The 20,000-nt window shown below is 46.0% G+C and overlaps 1 long non-coding RNA gene across 3 annotated transcripts in view; it reads right to left on the reverse strand.

The window, feature by feature from the left end:
- LOC137621667 (uncharacterized) overlaps positions 1–20,000 on the reverse strand; it is a 213,440-nt gene that overhangs the window by 73,000 nt on the left and 120,440 nt on the right. For all 3 annotated transcript variants that reach the window (XR_011040279.1, XR_011040277.1, XR_011040278.1), the window contains exon 2: positions 18,506–18,616. This is a non-coding gene — a long non-coding RNA (uncharacterized lncRNA). The remainder of the gene's footprint in view (positions 1–18,505; positions 18,617–20,000) is intronic.

Raw genomic sequence — 20,000 nt, forward strand, 5'->3', positions numbered from 1 at the left:
CCAAAGTAGGTCCGTCACTTGTTCCCGAGTAATTGGAACTCAAGTGTCCGGTGGATCTGAGTGTTGGTTCCACACAGACTTTAGCTGCCACTGCAGGGATCTTATCCTGAGGTGACCATTTGGAACTAGACAGAGGAGAGAGGTTAGGTGACCTAACAGACTCAACCAACGATAGGCCGGTAGAGCTTCCCGTCTGAGGAAGGGTGAAGCCACTTCTCTCAGCCTGTGTACTCTTTCGTCTGATGTGAAGACTTTCTGTTGGACGGTGTCTACTGTATTATCATACCAAGGTATACCAGTCTCTGTGAAGGAAGCAGTGATGACTTCCAGATTTATCAAGACCCCATATCCTGACAAAACTCGAGAAGCATGTCTTTGAGACGAAGAAGGGTCGTCTCAGAGTCTGCCAGAATCAGCCAATCGTCCAGGTATCTGAGGAGACAAATGCCGTTCCTGCGAGCTCAAGATGGCACTAGGGCAAAAACTCTGGTAAAGACCTGAGGTGCTGTCACGAGACCGAAGCATAGAACCTTGAACTGGTATATTTTGTCCTTGTGTATGAATCAGATACTTCCTTGAAGATGGATGGATTGGAATCTGGAAGTATGCGTCCTTGAGATCCAGAGTGCACATGAAGTCCCTTGGTCAAACCGCCTGGATGACCGTGTCTGCCGTCTCCATCCTGAACTGAGTCTGTTGGACAAACTTGTTCAGGGGAAGAGATGGATGACTGTCCCCAGCCTCCAGTCACTTTTTTCACTTGAAAATTTTGACTGTAAAAGTCTGAAGACCCATCTACAACCTTTTGGAGAACGCCCCTCTGTAGCATGGTCTGGACTTCGGCCCTGAGAGCCAGCTCCTATGCAGATCCCTTCGCATAGAAGCTTAAGTGTACTGGATCTCAAGTCAGAGGAGGGAGAAATTGAATGAACGGGAAGTGATACCCTATGGCGACCACTTCGATTGTCCAGGAATCTGTACTGTGATGCTGCCACCTCTGCCAGAGGCATCGCAGGCATCCTCCCACAGGTGGCAGGTGAAGAGGATTGCCATTCCTAGCGGGAGTGACCACCTCAGCCACTCCCTTTTGCTCCCTTCTTTCCTCTGAAGGACTTATTCCCTTTCTGACCTTTGGACTGAAAGTACCGTTTAGACACCTTGGTAGGTCCTGAGGACCTAGAAGTTGAAAGATTAGAAGCAGCCTGCTGACTGCATGAAGACTGGGATGGTCTTCCATATGGCCCTGATGTCATGGCCCTATGAAGGAGAGAATCATTTGATGATTTCCTCCATCGTTCAGCAGCCCTCTTAATCTCCTCTGGAACAGAGACAGAAGAACCCTCAAGGGTGGAATTCCTCAAACGTGAGACTTCCACCTTCGGCACCTGTTTATGGAATTTCCCAATTATTGTATACCTTCTCTTGAGGATGGCATTCGCCCACTAGGCTGACAACTTGGTGCAATAAGACCTCAAGAGTTTGACTACCCGACTAAAGGAAAGACTTCCTAGAGGACTCGTTTGAAAGATTGTGGGAACGCACCATGAAGCCCAAGGAGCCCAACCGTAGGTCAAGCCACGAAGTACCCAGCATGGCGTACTTCGCGCCTCTCTCTATGTTGAAGAGCTAAATTTCCAAGAGGGAGGCCCTCAGAGAGGACAGGGTTTGAGTCGGGAGACCCTTCGTTAGTGATTCCACCGAATGGTCGAGGGACATGGTGGAATGCGTTTCCCCCTCGATCTCATAAAACTTCCTTTGTAGGACGAAAGGAAGCGGCAAAGACCGAGAGGAGGAACCTGCCTTCAAGGAACTGGAAGTTCCGGCTATCTGGGCAATAGCCTTCCTTTTGGCGGCCGTCAGGCCTTTAGACCAGGGCAAGGCTGCACTGGTTCTAGGGGACTTCTACGTCTTGAAAATCTCGTCAAGAACCATATCCGTCCATTCCTGGGTGGTACCAGGAGTTCACAGCCCATTTATGACCCTCATGCAAGAGAGGACCTGCCAAAAGGTATGCTCCAACTCTTGTCTCTTTTGTTCCGATTGAAAGTTTGGACTAGCTGCTCTCGGAAGATTTTTGTCATCCATGTCCAATGGCTCATCTACCTCCAGGCTCACATCCAGAGCTTGGGGTAGGTAGGGGTCGTCAACAGGATCGATCGAGGGACCTGCCCCAAGGGACCTTCTGTGTGCCTCTGCCAAATGGGTTTCCCTTGCCATGGCGTTCTTAGGCTTGGATTTGCTCTCTTTAGATTCCCTCCACACAGGGAGGTGTTCCTCCAAAATTTTGGAAGGAGGAACTTGCGAGGGTTTTGGGACACCATTAGCCGAAGCCTCTGCAGTAGGAACCATAGGCTTTTTCTCAGGTGGAGGTAAGGAAAAAGGACGCTGGTCCGGAGGCACTACCTCAATCTCTTTAGGGTTGAAGGGTGGACAAAGATCTTCCTGGGAGAGCCAATGTTCCTACTTGTCCTAGGATGGATGAGATTGGCATGCAGTGGAATTATGCCTCTGTCTCTTTGTCATGGTCTCCCTTGCCTTCCCCAGAGTAAAGGGAAGGTTAGCCAGATAAGAATCAGGAGGAGGCACCTTGACACAAGATCAAGGTGGAGGATATCTTTGTGCCTTGTCTGACAATGGTCTCCTTCTAGGGTCAAGACTCCCAAGAGACAAGCTTGAAGTAGACTCCAAGGGAATTCCAGGAGCAGCTCTGACTGGAATAGTTGGAGGCTGTAGCAGTGGATGAGCCACACCCAAGGATCTCTGCAAGGTAGTAAGAAAGGTACTCACCCATGCAAAGAGCTTAGCACCCTTTGGTAAGTCCTGGGCTTCCTTTGAGAATCCAGGAGGAGAACATCCCCTAGGAGGAACCTTAGAGGGAGCCTGAGCAGGCATAGGAGAAACTCTCTGAGGTAACAGGAGATGCTCCTTCATCGAACGAAGAGGACGGTCCAGGCTAATAGGTACATCAGTGTACTTATCATGAGGCTCCTTAAACCCTTCTGGGAAGGGTATAGGCCTGCTGCTAGAGGTGGTAGAAGCCAGAGGTGGTAGAAGCCAGAGGCGGTAGAAGCCAGAGACAGAGGTTGAGGTATTGGTACCGCACTTGGGTTCCGAAACCTCTACTTGCGAATCACTAGTGGAAATCGCTGATTTTCTAGCAAATTCACAAGATTCACATGCAAAATTGCGAGTATCGGGCAACAACAGGCGCGATTCACGAGTAGAAGTGCTCGTAGCACATGCACTAGGAACCATACTGGAAGAAGGAAGCCTTGGGCATTTCTGTTGCTGCCAAGGAACACATACGCCAGACAATGTCAACAAAGAGGGCCTCTGAGAAGGGACAACTTTAAGCGTTGGCGAACGCGTCACAACAGAACATGTTGTAGAGCGTTGCGTAGACGAACGCTGCACTAAAGGACCCCAGGCAGCAAAGGGCACTCGAGGTTTAGCTGAATGCCTGTCTGAAGAACAGTCTGTCTCAGGATCAGGTTCGGAATGGAGTCGTATTGGAGAAAGACGGGTCGAGAGGCGACGCGCAGATGGACTGCATATATGCTTACCTCTACCTCTAGACGAGGAACGTCTAGACCTTGATCATGAACATACAGTTCATGATCATGAACATACTATTCATGATCGCGAGCGTCTAGCTCTCGATCAAGAACGTCATGAACGATGTGAGTGCCTATCTCACGAACGTGAGCGTCTGCCTCGTGATCGTGAACGACGTTCTCGTGAACAACGCCCTCGCGAGCGTGAATGTTGCCCTCAAGAACGGGAGCTTTATCATCGCGAACGTGAGCATCATTCTTGTGATCTAGATCGTCGTGATCTAAAATGTGAGCGTCTGGGCCTAGGTCTAGACTCAGTTGCTCATGATTGTGAGCATGAAGTTCTAGAGCAAGAACGCCTTCTGGACGAAGAGCTTTCTTAATATACTCGTTTAGCTTTCCAGCCATTTGTCATACGTGACATACACGGCAAAACTGGCTCACGTCCTTATGCATGCCAGGCCATAAAAAGTGTTTCATAATCTTCTCCGTAGTCTTCCTTATCCCCATATGCCCCATCTCATGCATTACAGCGATCACCTGTCGTCTCAATGGTGCGGGAATTAATATTTGACAATACATCCCCCATTCAGCATTCAGGGGGTCTATGCTTCCTCATAAGTAACCCATCCTTAAGACAATAACAGGTCGGAGACTGCTGTGCCTCCGTCTCACCCACCACATGATACGATAACTGTTAACGTTGCATCTTTCCATTGCAATCCTATTAGCCTTTTCCTACTCGCTTGTCCTACTTCTAATGCTGAGTTTTCTATTTCATCCAGGTCCATTTCTTCTTTGTCTTCTTGTCCACTCGTCGGTCATACCTCTTCACTCCGGCCTCCTCTTGCATACCATCAAGGGAATCCTCTTCTTCGGAAAACAGATCCTCTGAGTTCATCGCTCCTACGATTTCTTTTCTTCTTTTTCAGTCACTTCCTTCATCATACTCCTAGTCGTAACACAACTAGGAAACAGTTATGAGTAGTCTTTCTTGAGTTCAGTCGTAGGACTATACTTCAAAGGTTTCTCCGTTACAATAGGACAAGGCACAAATGGCGCTCCACCAACCTCATTACCCAGCAGGATGTCTACTCCTTCGACAGCCAATGAATCCTTTACCGCAAAGTCAAAATTACCGGTCACCAATTCGCATGAGTTTCAAACAGCAAATAGGGGCAACCTCCTCACCTCCTATTCCCTTCAAAATAACAGTCTTCTGTGAGAGACTGATCCACCAACGGGTGTACTCCTAGTAACACCATACTATGGTAGCAGCCTGTGTCGTGCAATATCCTGACCGGGGTTCACTCACTCCCGTCTATTGCTGCTAATACACCTTCATAAATATGCGGTTTAAAGGCATCCACACTGTTTAGGTCTGTCCTGTTCGTTGTGTAAACGTTGGCTGGTCTAGTTTCCTCTGCATCCTTTCCCGATTGCCTCTTCGTCTTCGCATTCTGTGACATTGAATTATCCTTAATCACTTGGGCGACGATGGTTGCTGTGGTACTATCGCATTCTTCTTAGGAACAGTGCCTGTGCTACTTCCGCTGTAACTGTTGAACTTGTTCCCGTAGTTATTACTGAACTAGTTTCCATGGTTTGGCGAATACTTGACACTTGGTCGGAACGACGGTTGAAACTTTATGCCCAAAGAGGGTTTACGACTGATAATATTATAATCTTCACTCAGCGAAGCAGCTTTATCAAGTTTCTTCACCTCTCTCTCTCTCTCAAGTACGTTTGAATACGTTCAGGATCCCTCATAGATACTGTTCTAGTATTATCAGTTTTTCTAAATCAGCCATCTCCCTCACATTAATAACCTCTGCCCATCTCTTAAAACATCGTCGTACCATTAAGAGTAATCGAGGAGTCATTTTCTTGTCCTTCCTCAAACTTCGGAACCTTTCATTATAATATTCAGGGGTCATCTGATACACTTGCAGAACGTTTCTCTTCACTTCTTGATACTCCTTCCTCTGGTCCTGAGATAAGGAAAGGTATGGACTGCAGCCCTTCCCAATCAATACACTCTGCAATAACACAGTCCATTTATCTTCTGGGGATTTCATCGTCAATGAGACAGTTTCAAAATGATTGAAGAACTCATCTGGAGCCTCTTCTGTGAGCCTTGGCATTGACCTCTGGGTATCCGAAACATTAAACACGGGTTCGGGCCTAGCAGAGGGCGCCTCTGTCTGCGTTGCCAACTGTGCACGGGCGGTCAACAGCTCCAACTCCCGTGCATGTTGTGCACTCTCTTGCCTCTTCCTTCTCCTTATCTTCTTGTTCCCTCTCTTCTTTTTCTCGTTCTCTTTCTTTTTCTGTCATCCTCCTCGCATGTCTTGCAATCTCTCGGGCTTCTAATTCCCGTCTTTCTACCATTTTCTTCGCATGTCATGCTGCTTCCAGCTCTTTTTCTTCCTGTCTTGCCATCCTCTTCATCTTAATCAAATTCTCCTCTGCTGCAATTTGTTGAATCTCAGCCTCTACATCCCTTTCTTCTTTCATGCCTCCCGTTTGTGGGTCAACTGGTCCTTGCTTCACTAAAAATTCTTCCTCAGCTTCCTCCAACAGTTCACAAACTGCCACAATATTGTCTTCCGACAACTTTCCCAAATTTATCAATGCTTCTAAAGTTAGACACTTGATTTGGGCTTTAATAATTCCACTCGTTGCATGGCCACCACATGCCATTAAGATAGAGAACCACTGAGCTTTAGTTACATTAGCATCTGACAATTCCTGAACATTTGGGTTATTCAAAAACTCTTGGATATTAATCTGTGCCATCTTTATCTTCAACAGATAATTTTACTTCTCAAAATAAAATATATTCTCACAATACACAACATCCTATCAACACTGTACTACTTGCTCGATCCCAAGGGTCTGGGCACCAAAAATATATTATATGATGATGGCTCGTGGGTCTGGGCACCAAAAATATATTACACTATGGCTTGTGTCTGGGAACCAAACATATGAGATTATATATATTACAGCTGGCAAGTTAAACAACCTCTCGAATTCCAAACTCACCTGTTTGCTTTTACATTAAATCTATGACACTTGGAAATAACACCCAAACTCAGACACTCAAATAACTCCCAGACAGCAATATATAAAACACTGGATACCCAAAGGTCTCTTAAATACACTCAAAACGAAACTGGGTAATTATTCTTAAGAATTATTCAAACAAACTTACAATGATTCTTTACAGGATACGAGCGAGGTTGTAGCAAACACCGATTGAAATAATACACTCTTTACAAAAATAAATATATTCTATATAAATTACAACACTTTGAAAAGAATTTACACAAAAACAAATAAATCACTCGAAAGATTTAGTCTGATCAAAACTTAGATTAAAAAGAAAATGATACGTTCTGAAAATTATATAATTACTTGATTTGTAATATTAAATCTGAACAAACCTTACACTAAGACAAAATAAATAGTTATGAAAATTATACAATCACTTGTTTCACTTGAAATCAAATATGAATACAATATTTGAATTTGACACTTAAGAGGGCCGGCAGTAATGCCAATATATAGGGGTATAGGAAGAGAAACACAAAATCCTGAAAAATTCACTTTGCTTCATATGGCAATGGAGAATGCGTATAGGAGATGTTTTGCCAAAATTCCTCTTACTTTCATAGTTACAGGGTAATTAATAAAAGTAACTCAATAAACCAAAAACATTGTTCCCAACAAGAAAATGCAGTATTTCTTGTTATCGTAAATTTTAATAATTATTACATTTTAATGTAAAAGAAATTGTGAACAATGGCATCTGTATAACTTCCATAAGTCACAGACGATGTACTTATTACACCCTTCGCCCTTCAGTACTACCACAAACCTCAAAGATTACATGCCTGAGTATGACCTCTGACATTCACTCATTTTTAAGTTTGTTTTTCTCGTTTTTGGCAAGAATTTCATCATTTCAAAGAGGAAAGGACAATCTCAACATCTTGCTAACACAAGGAAGAAGATGATTCAATGTATTAAGAGTTCAGAAGAGGGTAATATCGGTAGTGCAGAGAGAGAGAGAGAGAGAGAGAGAGAGAGAGAGAGAGAGAGAGAGAGAGAGAGAGAGAGAGCTACTCCTATTCCTAACCCGGTCACTCCCAGAGCTCCAGCCACCGTTCCTGCCCCTATTCTTGTACCTACCTCCTTGCCTGCCGCAGTGGGACCCCCTGCTGCTGCTAAGAAGAAGGGAAAGACCGTGAAACCTCCTGTTGACATCCCAGCCCAGATTTCTGCTGCTCCACCACCCTCCTGTCCACCTTTTGCCACTTCAGAACCTGTAACAGACACATCAGCAATGGACCTGAACCCTCCCATTGACGCCCTTTTACTTAATCCAGCAGAGGGACATCTACCGGACTACAAATGCAGGAAGTGCATGACACACCTTCCTGAAGCAACTGCCACTCTTCCTCGAACAGCTAAGTCTCTGTCCACCTCATCAGTACCAGATCCACCGTCCACCTCACCAGCACTAGCCCAGATGTCCCCTTCACCAACCTCTGAGCCACTGACCACCCTACCAGCACCACAGCCACAGTCCACCTTACCAAGTTCAAGCTGCCATCGACTGGCGAGGTGCAATCGTATGCAGCTGTTACTGCCAACCTGACTCTACAAATCACTGCCAAAGCCAACCTCAAGGGTGACCTTATCATCACTCCAAAGGACCAGGAGAGCATCAGCCTTTCTCAAAGGGAAACCTCCCTGATGTTCCTTAATCCTGACAAGAAGTTCAGGAAAGCCCTGATCTGCAAGAGCCCTATCAAGATGCCACTTCACTATATCACTGAATGCAACAATATCACCTCTGCTGAATGCAAAATCGGCAGGAAGGATCTGCCCTTGAATAAAGTCACCGCCACCTTCATCGGCCCCATTCCAACAGCTCTTGACCTCATTATATGGGGATCCTTCCCCATTGAGGACTTCAATCCTATACCCATGAGGTACTACAACTGCCAACACTTCGGTCACCACAAAGAAGAGTGTGGCGTCTGCAACAGAAGACACCTCATGCAGATGCATTGATGCACACAAGGAAGGAAGAGACACCTTTCCCATGTGCCCAAATTGTGCCCTCTCACATCATGCCTGGAACTGGAGGGGTTCAGAGCGTTTAAAGAGGATTGAAGCAGTGACGACCTTCCCACCGACAACAACACTAGCAGCAGCACTGATACAGCCACCCAACTCTGCAGCGGACTGTCGCAGGCCCCAAGCACCAGATTATCCTACGTCGCAAGCCAGTCCATCACTCTACCAACGTACCTGTTCCAGCCAATGTCCCTGATTTAGTCAACCCTATCCTACCTACACCTTTCCCTTTCCAAATTCCTTCCCTATCCTCCCAAAACCCTCCCCTAACCCATCCTTTACCAGCAAACTTGACTCACTGTCCCTTGAAGAAATTACTCCCTTCATCCTCCGCCTTGTATCCAGAATTTGCACTCTGTTTAGAATGACAAATTCGGAGATGACTTGTACTTTTCCTGATGATACAAACCTTTAGCTATTTATTAGGGGTATTACTTTTGGCGAAGCTGAAAGGATGAGCTATTAAAATTTTGCGAGGATTAACTACCCATCCCGCCAATTAGCGGGGGTAGGGGGTTAGCTAGCTAGCTCCTTCACTCACACACCAGTGACTGAGCTCACTTTGCTTGGAGGTAGGATTTCAAGGGGGACAGGGTCGGCGGGAAAGTTTGTATAAAATGCTAAAGGTTTGTATTGTTAGGAAAAATACAAATTTTCTCCGAATTTGTCATTTGTTCCGTAACTGGAATACAAACCTATGCCATTTATTAAGGGTGACTCACCCATTAGGAGGGTGGCTTCACCCAGGGTCTCCTTGGCGTTACCCAGGGTCTCCTTTTTATTTTTTTTGAGTAGGTCAGTACCAAAAATAAGGAGACCCTCACACCTCGCTAAACCTTGCAATTCAAGGTTTGTGGCCTACACAAGCTGTGTTGAGATATGAGCAGTATGACCTAAGTTAAAATTTATTCCAAGTCTTTTGTAAGAAATAACAGAGTTAACCAAGACTTTCCCAATACCACCTCACCAGGGTATGAGGGCGCAACAGTATTGACACAATACTTAGGTATACCAGGGAGCATGGTTCACTCCAGTGGTGGAGGTCAGCTTGTGTAAAGAACCCAAGGCTACTGATTTCCCCAAGAGAGGGGAGGATGAAGATAAGAAAAAGAGCTGGTCATTCCTTTTCATTCAGGCAGATTAATTGGGTAACAGTGCCCTCAACCCTCTGCTACTTGTCCAGTAAGGAGCTTGAGGTATTAAACCACCTGTTGTGCAGTCACCATACGGCCGATAGAGAACATATCGAGCCTTCTGTGGGTCACATATTGCTGGTAATGGGCTGTGAAAGTTGTCTGGCACTTCCACACCCCAGCTCATAGAACCTGCATCACGGAGTAATTCCTTTTGAAGGCTAGGGACGTAGCTATGCCCCTGACATTGTTGGCTCTGGGTAAACACGATGGAGAATTATCTGGCTATGGGGCATGATCTACGACCCTGCGAATACATGCAGAAATGGTGTTTTTGGTGACCCTCCTCTTGTTCCTCCCATTGTTGACAAAAAGTGAGGGCACTCAGGGGGCGGGCTGCTGCTGTTCTCTTAAGGTAGAGCCTCAAAATTCTTACTGGGCAAAGCAATAGATGATTTGAGTCGTTTGTTGCAGAGTGGAGACTCGTTATCCGGAAAAAGACGAATCTAGGATCCGACACCCCTGGATTCTGATTCTTGGCACCAAACTCAGGGACGAAGCTGAACGTTACCTCTCCGCATCCCCTTGAATGGGCGATGTTGTATGAGAGACCATGCAGTTCACCGACTCGTTAGGCCAAAGCAAAGGCGAGCAGGAACACCGTCTTCCAAGTCAGGTGGCGATTTGTTGTCTGCTGTAATAGTTAGTAGGGAGGCCTTTTTAGAGACCGGAGAACTCAAACTCCGTTCCAAGGGAGAGATCTCACTTCCGACTGAGGACAGGTAAGTTCGTAACTCCACAAGAGTAAAGAAAGTTCTATTGATGAGATGTCCATTCTATTCAGTTTGAAGGCGAGGCTCAAGGTTGACCGATAGCCTTTTACCAGCAAAATTGAAAGGCGCATTTCCTCACGCAGATATATGAAGAACTTCGCTATTGCTGGAATAGTGGCATCGAGTAGAGAGATACCCCTTCCACGACACCAATCACAGAAGACGTTCCAATTTGCCTGGTAGACTGCTGCTGAGGACTTCCGTAGGTATCAAGACATCCTCTTTGCAACTTGTTGCAAAAATCTTCTCTGAGTGAGGAGCTGCTGGATAGTCTCCAGGCATGAAGTCATAGAGAAGCTATGGCTTCGTGGTAGATGTTGACATGTGGTTGTCTGAATAGATTATATCGTGGAGAAAGTTCTCTTGGAGGCTCCATCAGGAGCTGTAGAAGGTCCAGGAACCATTCCACATGATGCCATAGTGAAGTTATGAGGGTTATCGAGAGGTTGATCGATGTTCTGGTTTTGCTGAGTACTCTTCTCATCTGACAGAATGGAGGATAGGCGTAAACGTCTATGTTGTCCCACCGTTGTTAGAATGCATCTTGCAAGAGAGCCTTAGGGTCCGGGACTGGGGAGCAGTACAGCGGGAGCCTGAAGGTCAGGGCCATTGCAAATAGATCGACAGTCAGAGAACCTCACAAAGTCAGAACTTTGTTGGTTAATAGATGATCCAAAGACCATTCGCTACTCATTATCCAAGATGCTCTGCTCAGATTGTCGGCGAGCACATTCCTCTTGCCTGGAATGAAGCGGGCTGATAGCGGTATCGAGTGGACCTCGGCAACTCTCCATAACTCTGGGAAAGGGGCTGTGAAAAAGTACATCCTTGTTTGTTGATGCAAGCCACTAATATGGTGTTGTTGCTCATCACCACTACCGAGTGGTTTGCCAGGAACTGATGGAACTATTGAAGGGCCAGAAAGACGGCCTTCATAGAGATTATGTGGAGGTACTTTTTGGAATGAACCAAAAGCCTGAGGTCATGTGGTGCAGCACGTAGCCCCCCACCCTTCTTTTGATAAGTCTGAAAACAGCATCAAGTCCTGGCGGGACGACGAGAAGATCTACGCTCCTCAGCAGGTTCTCGTCTGCCACCCACCACTCGAGATCCGTCCAATCCTCTGGTCCCATGGGGGTCAGAATCTCCGGGGAATCGAAGGCCTGATTCCAATTTGACTTCAGTCACCACTGGAAAGATCGAATCCGGAGACAGGGATTGGGAACTAGACGGGGCAAGGATGATAGGTGTCCGAGGAGACATAGCCACTTCTAGGCTGGGAGTTCCTCTTGTCTGAAAAAAAAGTCTTGCAACCTTTCTCAGCCTCATTATCCTGTTGTCTGATAGGAAGACTTTGTGGAGATTGTCATCTAAAAGCATTCTCAGTCTCTGAGTGGGAAGCAGGGTGGACTTCGAGGTTTACCATGATCCCCAGATCTTGGCAAAGCCTCAGAAGTTTGTCTTAGTGCCGAAGAAGGGCTGCCACCGAGTCTGCTAGGATTAGCCAGTCATCCAGATAACGGAGGAGATGGATGCTGATCCTGCAGGCACAGGATGACACTAGAGCAAACACTCTGGTGAAGACTTGATGTGCTGTAGAAAGACCAAAGCACAGTAACCTGAACTGAATCTTAGATACTTCTTGAAGACAGATGGATTGGGATATGGAAGTATGCGTCCTTTAGGTCCAGTGTGCACATGAAGCCCCGTGGTCTTACCGCTTGTCTGACCATGTCTGCCATATCCATGCTGAACGAAGTCTGTTTGACAAACTTGTTCAGAGCTGAGAGGTCAATAACTGGTCTCCAGCCTTCCGACGACTTTTTCACAAGAAAGAGTCGACTGAAGAAGCCTGGGTAGTTGTCGAGGACCTTCTGGAGAGCACCCTTCTCCAACATGGTATCGATTTCTGCCCAAAGGGTGAGCTTCTTTGCTAATCCCATCCCAAAGAAGTTTATCATTACTGGATCCTTGATCAGGGGAGGGGGAGATGACATGAATGATACAAGATACCCTGAACAAATCACAGAGACTGTCCAGGGATCGGCCCAGAGTTGCTTCCACCAGTCCCAGCAACTTTGCAGGCATCCCCTACTGGTAGATGAGCAGAGGGATTGCCTATCCTAGTGTTTGCGGCAACGGCCGCTCCCTCTAGGCTGTTTTTCTCCCCTGGAGGACTTTGACCCTTTCTTGTCCTTGGATGGAAAGGGCTTTTTAGACACCTCTTTTTTGCTGCTGATTTGCTCATCAAGGCTTTGGGCTAGTTGGGCTGTGGAAGAGCTGGTGGTCTGTAGGGCCAGGATGTTAAGACCCTATGGAGGAGAGAGTCCTGGTGGGACTTACTCCACCTCTCTGCAGCCTGCTCAACGTCCCTAGGCTCGAACAACGAGGAACCCTCGAGAGAGTTCATGAGACTTGCGATCTTGGCATTAGGGACTTGGTGATGGAACCTCTTGGATACCAAGTCCCTGTGCTTGAGGATGGTGTTGGCCCACAAGTTCAATACTTGGTGGGCCAGGAACTATCGTCCAGGTACCCGAGAGGAGGAAGGTTTTCATCGCCTTCCTGGAATTTTTCTTGGAAAGGTTCTCGGTCCGTACCAGGATTCCCAAGGATCCTGAGTATAGATCCAGCAAGGAAGTAGCCTGCATAGCATACTTTGTGACCTTTTCTAGGTTGAGGATCTCCGCTGCCGTGAACACAGCTTGACAGCCAGAGTCTCTCTCTAGGGAGACCACCTTTGCCAATTCTTCCAGTGAATGGTGAAGTGGAAGAGCTGGTCAAGGCTCGTCCTAGACCTCGTAATACATCCTTTGCTGAACGCGAGGAAGTGGGAGGATCTTAGCGGATGAGCCTGAACGAAGGGAGGAGGAGAACTCAGAGCTGGGTGGCGATCTTACTATGGGCACTCTTCAGCCCCTGAGACCAGGGGATAGCTGCAGTGGACTTAGTGGGCTTCCAAGTGCTGAAGTCAGTCTAGGACTGTGTCTTTGCCTTCCTGAGGAGCCATCTCTGGGTCGGATAACCTGTTGAGGCCCTTCGTCAAAGTCAGACTTCTGTTCTCTTTCTGAAGAGGGACTAACAGCAAAGTCTCCATCATTCACTGGCGAGAACTCGTCTCGGGGTGGGTCATGGTTGTCTCTAGGGTGGCTGACTGTCCTGAGCCCCTCTGCGGTCTGGCGGTTTTCAAAGAGGTCTTAGGCATTATTTTGGAGTCCTTTGACTCCATGCGAGGAAGAAGATATACTTCCAGCATGAAAGGCCTGGATGGTCTGGACTTCCTGGAAGCTTCCAAAGAAGTGACACTACTGTCACGATTTAAGTCTTCCTCTGAAGGTGGTAGGGGGGGAGACTGGAACAGGTTCTTCACGTGGCCCCCTTGGCAGTGATGGTGAAAAGCAGGGAGAGCTGGCGGAAGGAGAACTGGAAATATTCGACCTTTTCCCCGACGGCCTAACTAGAGTCAGCTTTACCCTAGACGAAGAATTGATCTCTGTAACTCCTCTTTTCCTCTTCAGTGGGGAGACAGCCGAGGTTCCTTGCCTTGTTCCTGATGAAACCGACGAATGCTGGAGGTTCTCAAAGGCTTCCGAGGTGCGATATGAAAAGGCAGGTCCAAAAGCTTGCACAACTGCCCTGCCGATGGCTCCAAACCAGGGCTGTCTGCTGACACTGGCACTGTCAAAGAGGTCACCTGAAGGGAAAGAAACTAAAGATTCCTTCTGAGGAGTCTTATCTGGAACTGCTGATCTACGTGGGCCCGTCTTAGGTGCTGGTAGTTTCGGGTTCCTTCAATTTCCCAGGAATCCCCTTCCGCTTCTTCCCCGGCAGTCGCACTGCTATGCGTTTGCGGGGACGGGAATGGGGTGACGATAACCTGTGAAGTGGGACTCTGCCCTTCCTCGGAGAGAAGACAGATGATCCGGGGGACGATGACCTGTGATCACCTACCTGTGCCTTTACGGGTTGTTGCAACTTCTTGGAAGTCGATGGAATATGGTGGTTGCTGTCTTTTGTTTGTCTGCGTTTCAAGGCGTGGAACAACCTTGGGTTGCTGAAGCACTGGTGAATGCCTGTGTGTTGGTGAGCATCTACTTGTTGGCGAGCGTAGCCTAGATGGAGAAGGCTGATGTGGTGGAAAGGGTCAGAGAGTAGGCGAACTCTGACGCATTGTAGAACGCTGATAAGCTGAAGATCGTTGATGAGCTGGTGAGTATTGACGACCAGTAAGGGCTGACACATCGGCAAACGCTGACACCGAGGCGACGATCAACATGTTGAATGGCGTTGTTACAGCAACGCTTGATGACCTGAGGGTTAGCGCTGAAGCGTTGAACGCTAACGCTTAGGAGACTGCTGAAGCGTTGAATGCTGATGCTTAGGAGACTGCTGACGCGGTGAATGCAGACACTTAAGTGAGCGCTACCGAGCACTTATTGCAGCAATCTCTTTAGGCGATTTACAAGAGGTTGGGCAGTGGACAGCAGGAACGCGGCCAGGCGAACGATGTTCCGATGTGACGCGTTGCTTTGGGGAACGGTGTTCCGATCTGACGCGTTGCTTTGGGGAACGGTGGTGAACAGTAGATTCCCGACACGTTGGTGAGTGACGCCTTGCCGAGCGATGCCTTGCCAAGCAAAGCATTGGCAGGCCTTAGTTGGCAGATGAACAATGAACAGGGTCATCGAGACGAGCAGCCGATTGACGAGTAGGTAAACGACAAGCGGTAGTATGTCGGGAACCAGGAGAATGAGCAGAAGATGGATGAGCAGAAGGTCGGCGAGTCGGCAGTCGGTGAGACGAAGGCTGACGAGCAGTTGCACGATGGTCAGGCTATAGGATGAAGATGGATGAGCAGGAGGTCGGTGAGTCGGCGGTCGGTGAGATGAAGGCTGACTAGTAGATGGATGATGGTCAGGCGATGGGATGTGTCGTACAGAAGGACGAACATTCTCAGAAGGGGATCGCGAGCGATCCTCAGGCTGGGAGTCCTGAACCGAAGTTCGAGGACTAATAGCAGTGTCAACAGGAGAAGGTCCGGAGGCAGGCGAAAGTCGGGTACCAGGAGACGTAGGACAAAAAGGCTCCTCCTCCGAGGAGAGCTGCATGGAGGAAACTGATGAGCCAAGGAGGCGTCTCTTCACCGATGATAAAGGACCACCTCTAAGGCAAAGAGGAGGGCAAACACGGCAGGGTCTATGACCACGATGACAACCCATGGGGGCCAGTGGATCAGCAAGCCGACCGTCAGCAGCAGTCCTATGAAGAGGAGATTCTATGAGTGAACTTCCTCGGGAGGGAGAAACACTCGCAGGAGAGACATGCCTAGGAATATGGTAATGGCGGAAGAGACAGATGAGGCAGGAACATCGGCAGGCAGGGCAGCAGACGAGTCCTCCGACACATCATCATCAACAAGAGCCATAGGATCCACTTCTGACATCAACGAATGCTGCAAACTAGCAGCCCAGTACAGCAGCTGCAGCTCGGCCTCCTTGGAGAGCGGAACCTGTAACCCCAAAGACGGCCAAACCTGGAACAATGGAGAAAGTGACATGGACAACCCCCCCCCCCCCCAGGGGGGGATGAGGCGGGGCTGTTTTGCTAGGGGCAGCAACAACATCTCTAGAGAACCGAGGTTGCCCAGGAGTTAAAGTTAAGCAGCCTGCGCTACTGCTCGATGGTCCCCCAGAGGAGGCCGAACGAACAGGAGCTTCGGAAGAAAGTCGGGAAGTGGAAGAAGAATCCTTGGGTTTCTTCTGCTTCGAAGTAAGCTTTGAAGGAGAAGAGTCCCATCTAGACTTCTTCTTACGCCATCGCCCAAACCTTTCCCCTCCGAAGCAGACTACTCCAAACACTCATTACACTTGTTCAACTCATCACACCATTGATCCCTGCTGACCAGGCACAGGCTGTGAGGATCTGCATCCTCAGTGAACATAAAAGTACTGCAGGTGCGGCCCTCAGGACCGGGCCAGGTACGCATGGCCCCAGGGAGAAGTCAACACACACACAAACACTGAAAAAAAGCATAAACAGAATTAATGGCAGTTCAATAAATGCGAGGAGGAAGAGCGGCAGCGACCGTTCTCCATCCAAGCCAAAAGCAAAGTGAGCTCAGTCACTGATGGGTAGTTAACCCTCAGAAAATTTTAATGGCTCGTCCTTTCAGCTTCGTCGAAAGTAATACCCCTAATAAAATAGCATAGGTTTGTATTCCAGTTACGGAAAAAATCTCCCTTCATGTTCAGACATTTCCAATCCCTCCTTATTTCCTTGCTCCACCCACTCCTTGAGCAGAAATAAGTTGTTAAAACTTATAACTACTCCTGTCGTCTCCCTCTAAAAATCCTTCAGACCTTTTCTAGTCTCTTTTACTCACTGGGACTCACGGCTATAAAGACTTTCCCTACTAGTATAGTTCTTCCTTTCAGTTCTAAGTTGGGCCAGGTGTTTTTGGTCCTGACAGTTACGCTCTTTGGGCTGAGCAACTGCACCTCCCTTCCAAGTTCTGTGCTTGGTTGTGCTGTGAGCAAGGTGATTGGCTTGAAGGGCGTTGTATAGTTTTACCTTTTATAAGAAAGATTGACACCAGTAGTTAAGTTCTTTGTGCTGAGTAACTGCCTCAAAACACACAGTGTGAACCTTACGAGACACTGTGTCTCTGGGGGTTATGACTTTTATCTAAGAGCCAATCTGAGGCGAAAGCTGTGGACAGTCTAGAAGAACAAAAACAAATTCATCGACCTTTTCATGTTTTTTCACCTTACCATTAACCATACTGTGACAGGATCTATTGTCGTACGGTGCCATCACCTTAACCAGGGGACGTAGCATCAGAAGCCTTGGAATGAGAGAAATTTCGTTGTTCTCCTTATATAGGTTTATTTTTTATTCTGATAATTAATCTAAACACTCTTGTTAGCTTTGATGCATTCAGTGGTAAAGTACTTCTTGAAAGTAAATAATATTTCGAGCTATAGCTGTAGTATTCATGTGAGTTACTAATTTCAGGATTTTTATTCACAGCAATACAATGTAGACAGTGTTGTAGTTTTTTTTATACAAATTTCTATCTTCATGGGCTTAAGGCTGCTTATTTTTTCTCTGTCTGTTTTTATTGATCACCTGGAAATAAGAGATTAAAGGTAATTAGAGCAAAGTAAATAGATTCTAAAACTAATCTACGATAACTTCCTATTTCTAGGACACATGAATCTGAGGAATACTGGTCAGAGGTGGACCTCATATTCACAGAAAAAGAGTTCAATAAACCTATAAACAATTTCATAGGTGAAAAATCATATTGAGTAACCTATGTTGATATTCAAAGGATCCCTAAAAGTATGAAAAATTATAATCACGAAAGAACTGCTTCTTACAGAACAGACCCTAGTGAGATCCTGTGTAGACACAGTCTGTCCTTCCTGAGATAATGTTCTAGTAAGGTAATCAGGTTTGACATAATAAATTGGCTCCCTACCTTGTCTAATAAGTTCTTTGGAATTCCGATTGGTATCTTCAGGCATCAGTCGGCAAGCTGCGATTATCTAAACTTTTTCGGATGTCCGAATGTAGCTTTCAATGGAACTCCTTCGCCGATTCCTAAGACAATGGGAACATGTTTTTGGGAACCAAAAACGGTGCATATGGAGAAAAAGGCCATGGACACCAAGGACTTTCGATTAATCACCAGTGCATTATATCCTAATGTCGATGACACGCCTAGTGACATACATTACATATATCTATATAATTTAAATCTCTCTCTCTCTCTCTCTGTCTCTCTCTCTTTCTCTCTCTCTCGATCCGCTAGGAATTTAAATTAGCTTACCTTTTTTTTGCATGACCAGGCTCGACGTACAGCCAAATCCTCAAATCATTTTAATTTATTTGAATGAAGGTGGATGTCTCTGTTCCTCTCCAATTCACATAAAGAAACTCTCTGCAAAAACGAACTTAAGATTACTTTCCTTTAAGGGCTGCTTTTGTGGTCCTATACTACAGGGGAATCCTACTCTCTACAGGACCTTTCTTAATTCATTTGATCGCATACATTCAAAGGTATTCAACATTCCATTAGGCTTGACAAAAACAGTTGGGACCAATATACCAGAGAGGTTCAGTAGTATGAGTCCTCATGCAATCATTTTCAAAGCCGGCTACTAATTGACTGCTTGTTAATCATTCAACAAGTTTAGAAACGTTTATAATAATTTGAACAAATTACAAATGTTCACAGAAGATATTTTTTCATGATGCCTAATGATTTACTCCCGTAACATACAGACTTGTATTTGCTATTATTCTTTAACTAGTGTATGCGACCCGTCATGTATGGCGTCTAAATATCTAAATAGATATGCACACACGTGTACACCAACAGGTTTACCAGCTCTCTCTTTCCTAACTACACCTCGCTAGTTTGGGCAAGTTGTGGGAGATTTGTTGTAGAGCAATTTTAATAGACGATATTTTCTAGACGAGATATGTTGACGATGTATTTGCTCTCCTGAAAGCTTGATCTGATATTCATAGAATTTTAAGTTACCTCAATAATCTAGTCCCCTCCATAACTTTTACTGTCGAAAAAGAAGACAATGGTGTTATTTAATTTCTTGATGAGACAATTATAAGGTTAGCTATGAACTAATTTTAAGTTTAAGGTATACAAAAACACACAAATAACAATCTTATAATAAACAACTATTCATGTCATAAAGCAGATGTTAAACTGTCTGCATTAAGGTCCATGTTCCTTAGAGGTCAATAGCTGCAGTCCCGAATTTATTGACGAGGAATTTAGAAATGTATATCATATAGTTGAAAATAATTTCAGCACACAAGACAGACAAAAGCTTGACAGTTGCAAGAAAAACTTATATGCCCAAAAGGAATAGGATAAATAAACCCAATTTTCTTTCCCTACCATATTATACTAATTTTGAGTCTATAATCACTCCTATTAGATTGCTATGGATTAATGCTATATTTTCTTATCGGAATACTATTGGAAGAACTTGATTTACAACACACCTGATAGTAATGAAGGTATAGTTTATAAGATAAAATGTGGATGTGGATGATTTTTATATTGGACAATCTGGGAAATCATTATATAAACGAATTTGACATCAGTAGTATAAGAACAAATAACATAACTAATGGAATTTGTGTGCATAGTGATATATGCAGTTATTAAATTGGCAACATACACAAATTTTGTTCAAAGACACTGATTTTATGGAGAACTGTCATTGAAGCAGCGTGTATATGTTATAGTAAGAATAAGAATTTAAATGTATCAACAGGCCTATGTAAATAAGTTC

This window comes from Palaemon carinicauda, chromosome 28 (assembly GCF_036898095.1).
Source record: "Palaemon carinicauda isolate YSFRI2023 chromosome 28, ASM3689809v2, whole genome shotgun sequence".
Taxonomy (NCBI): Eukaryota; Metazoa; Arthropoda; class Malacostraca; order Decapoda; family Palaemonidae; genus Palaemon; species Palaemon carinicauda.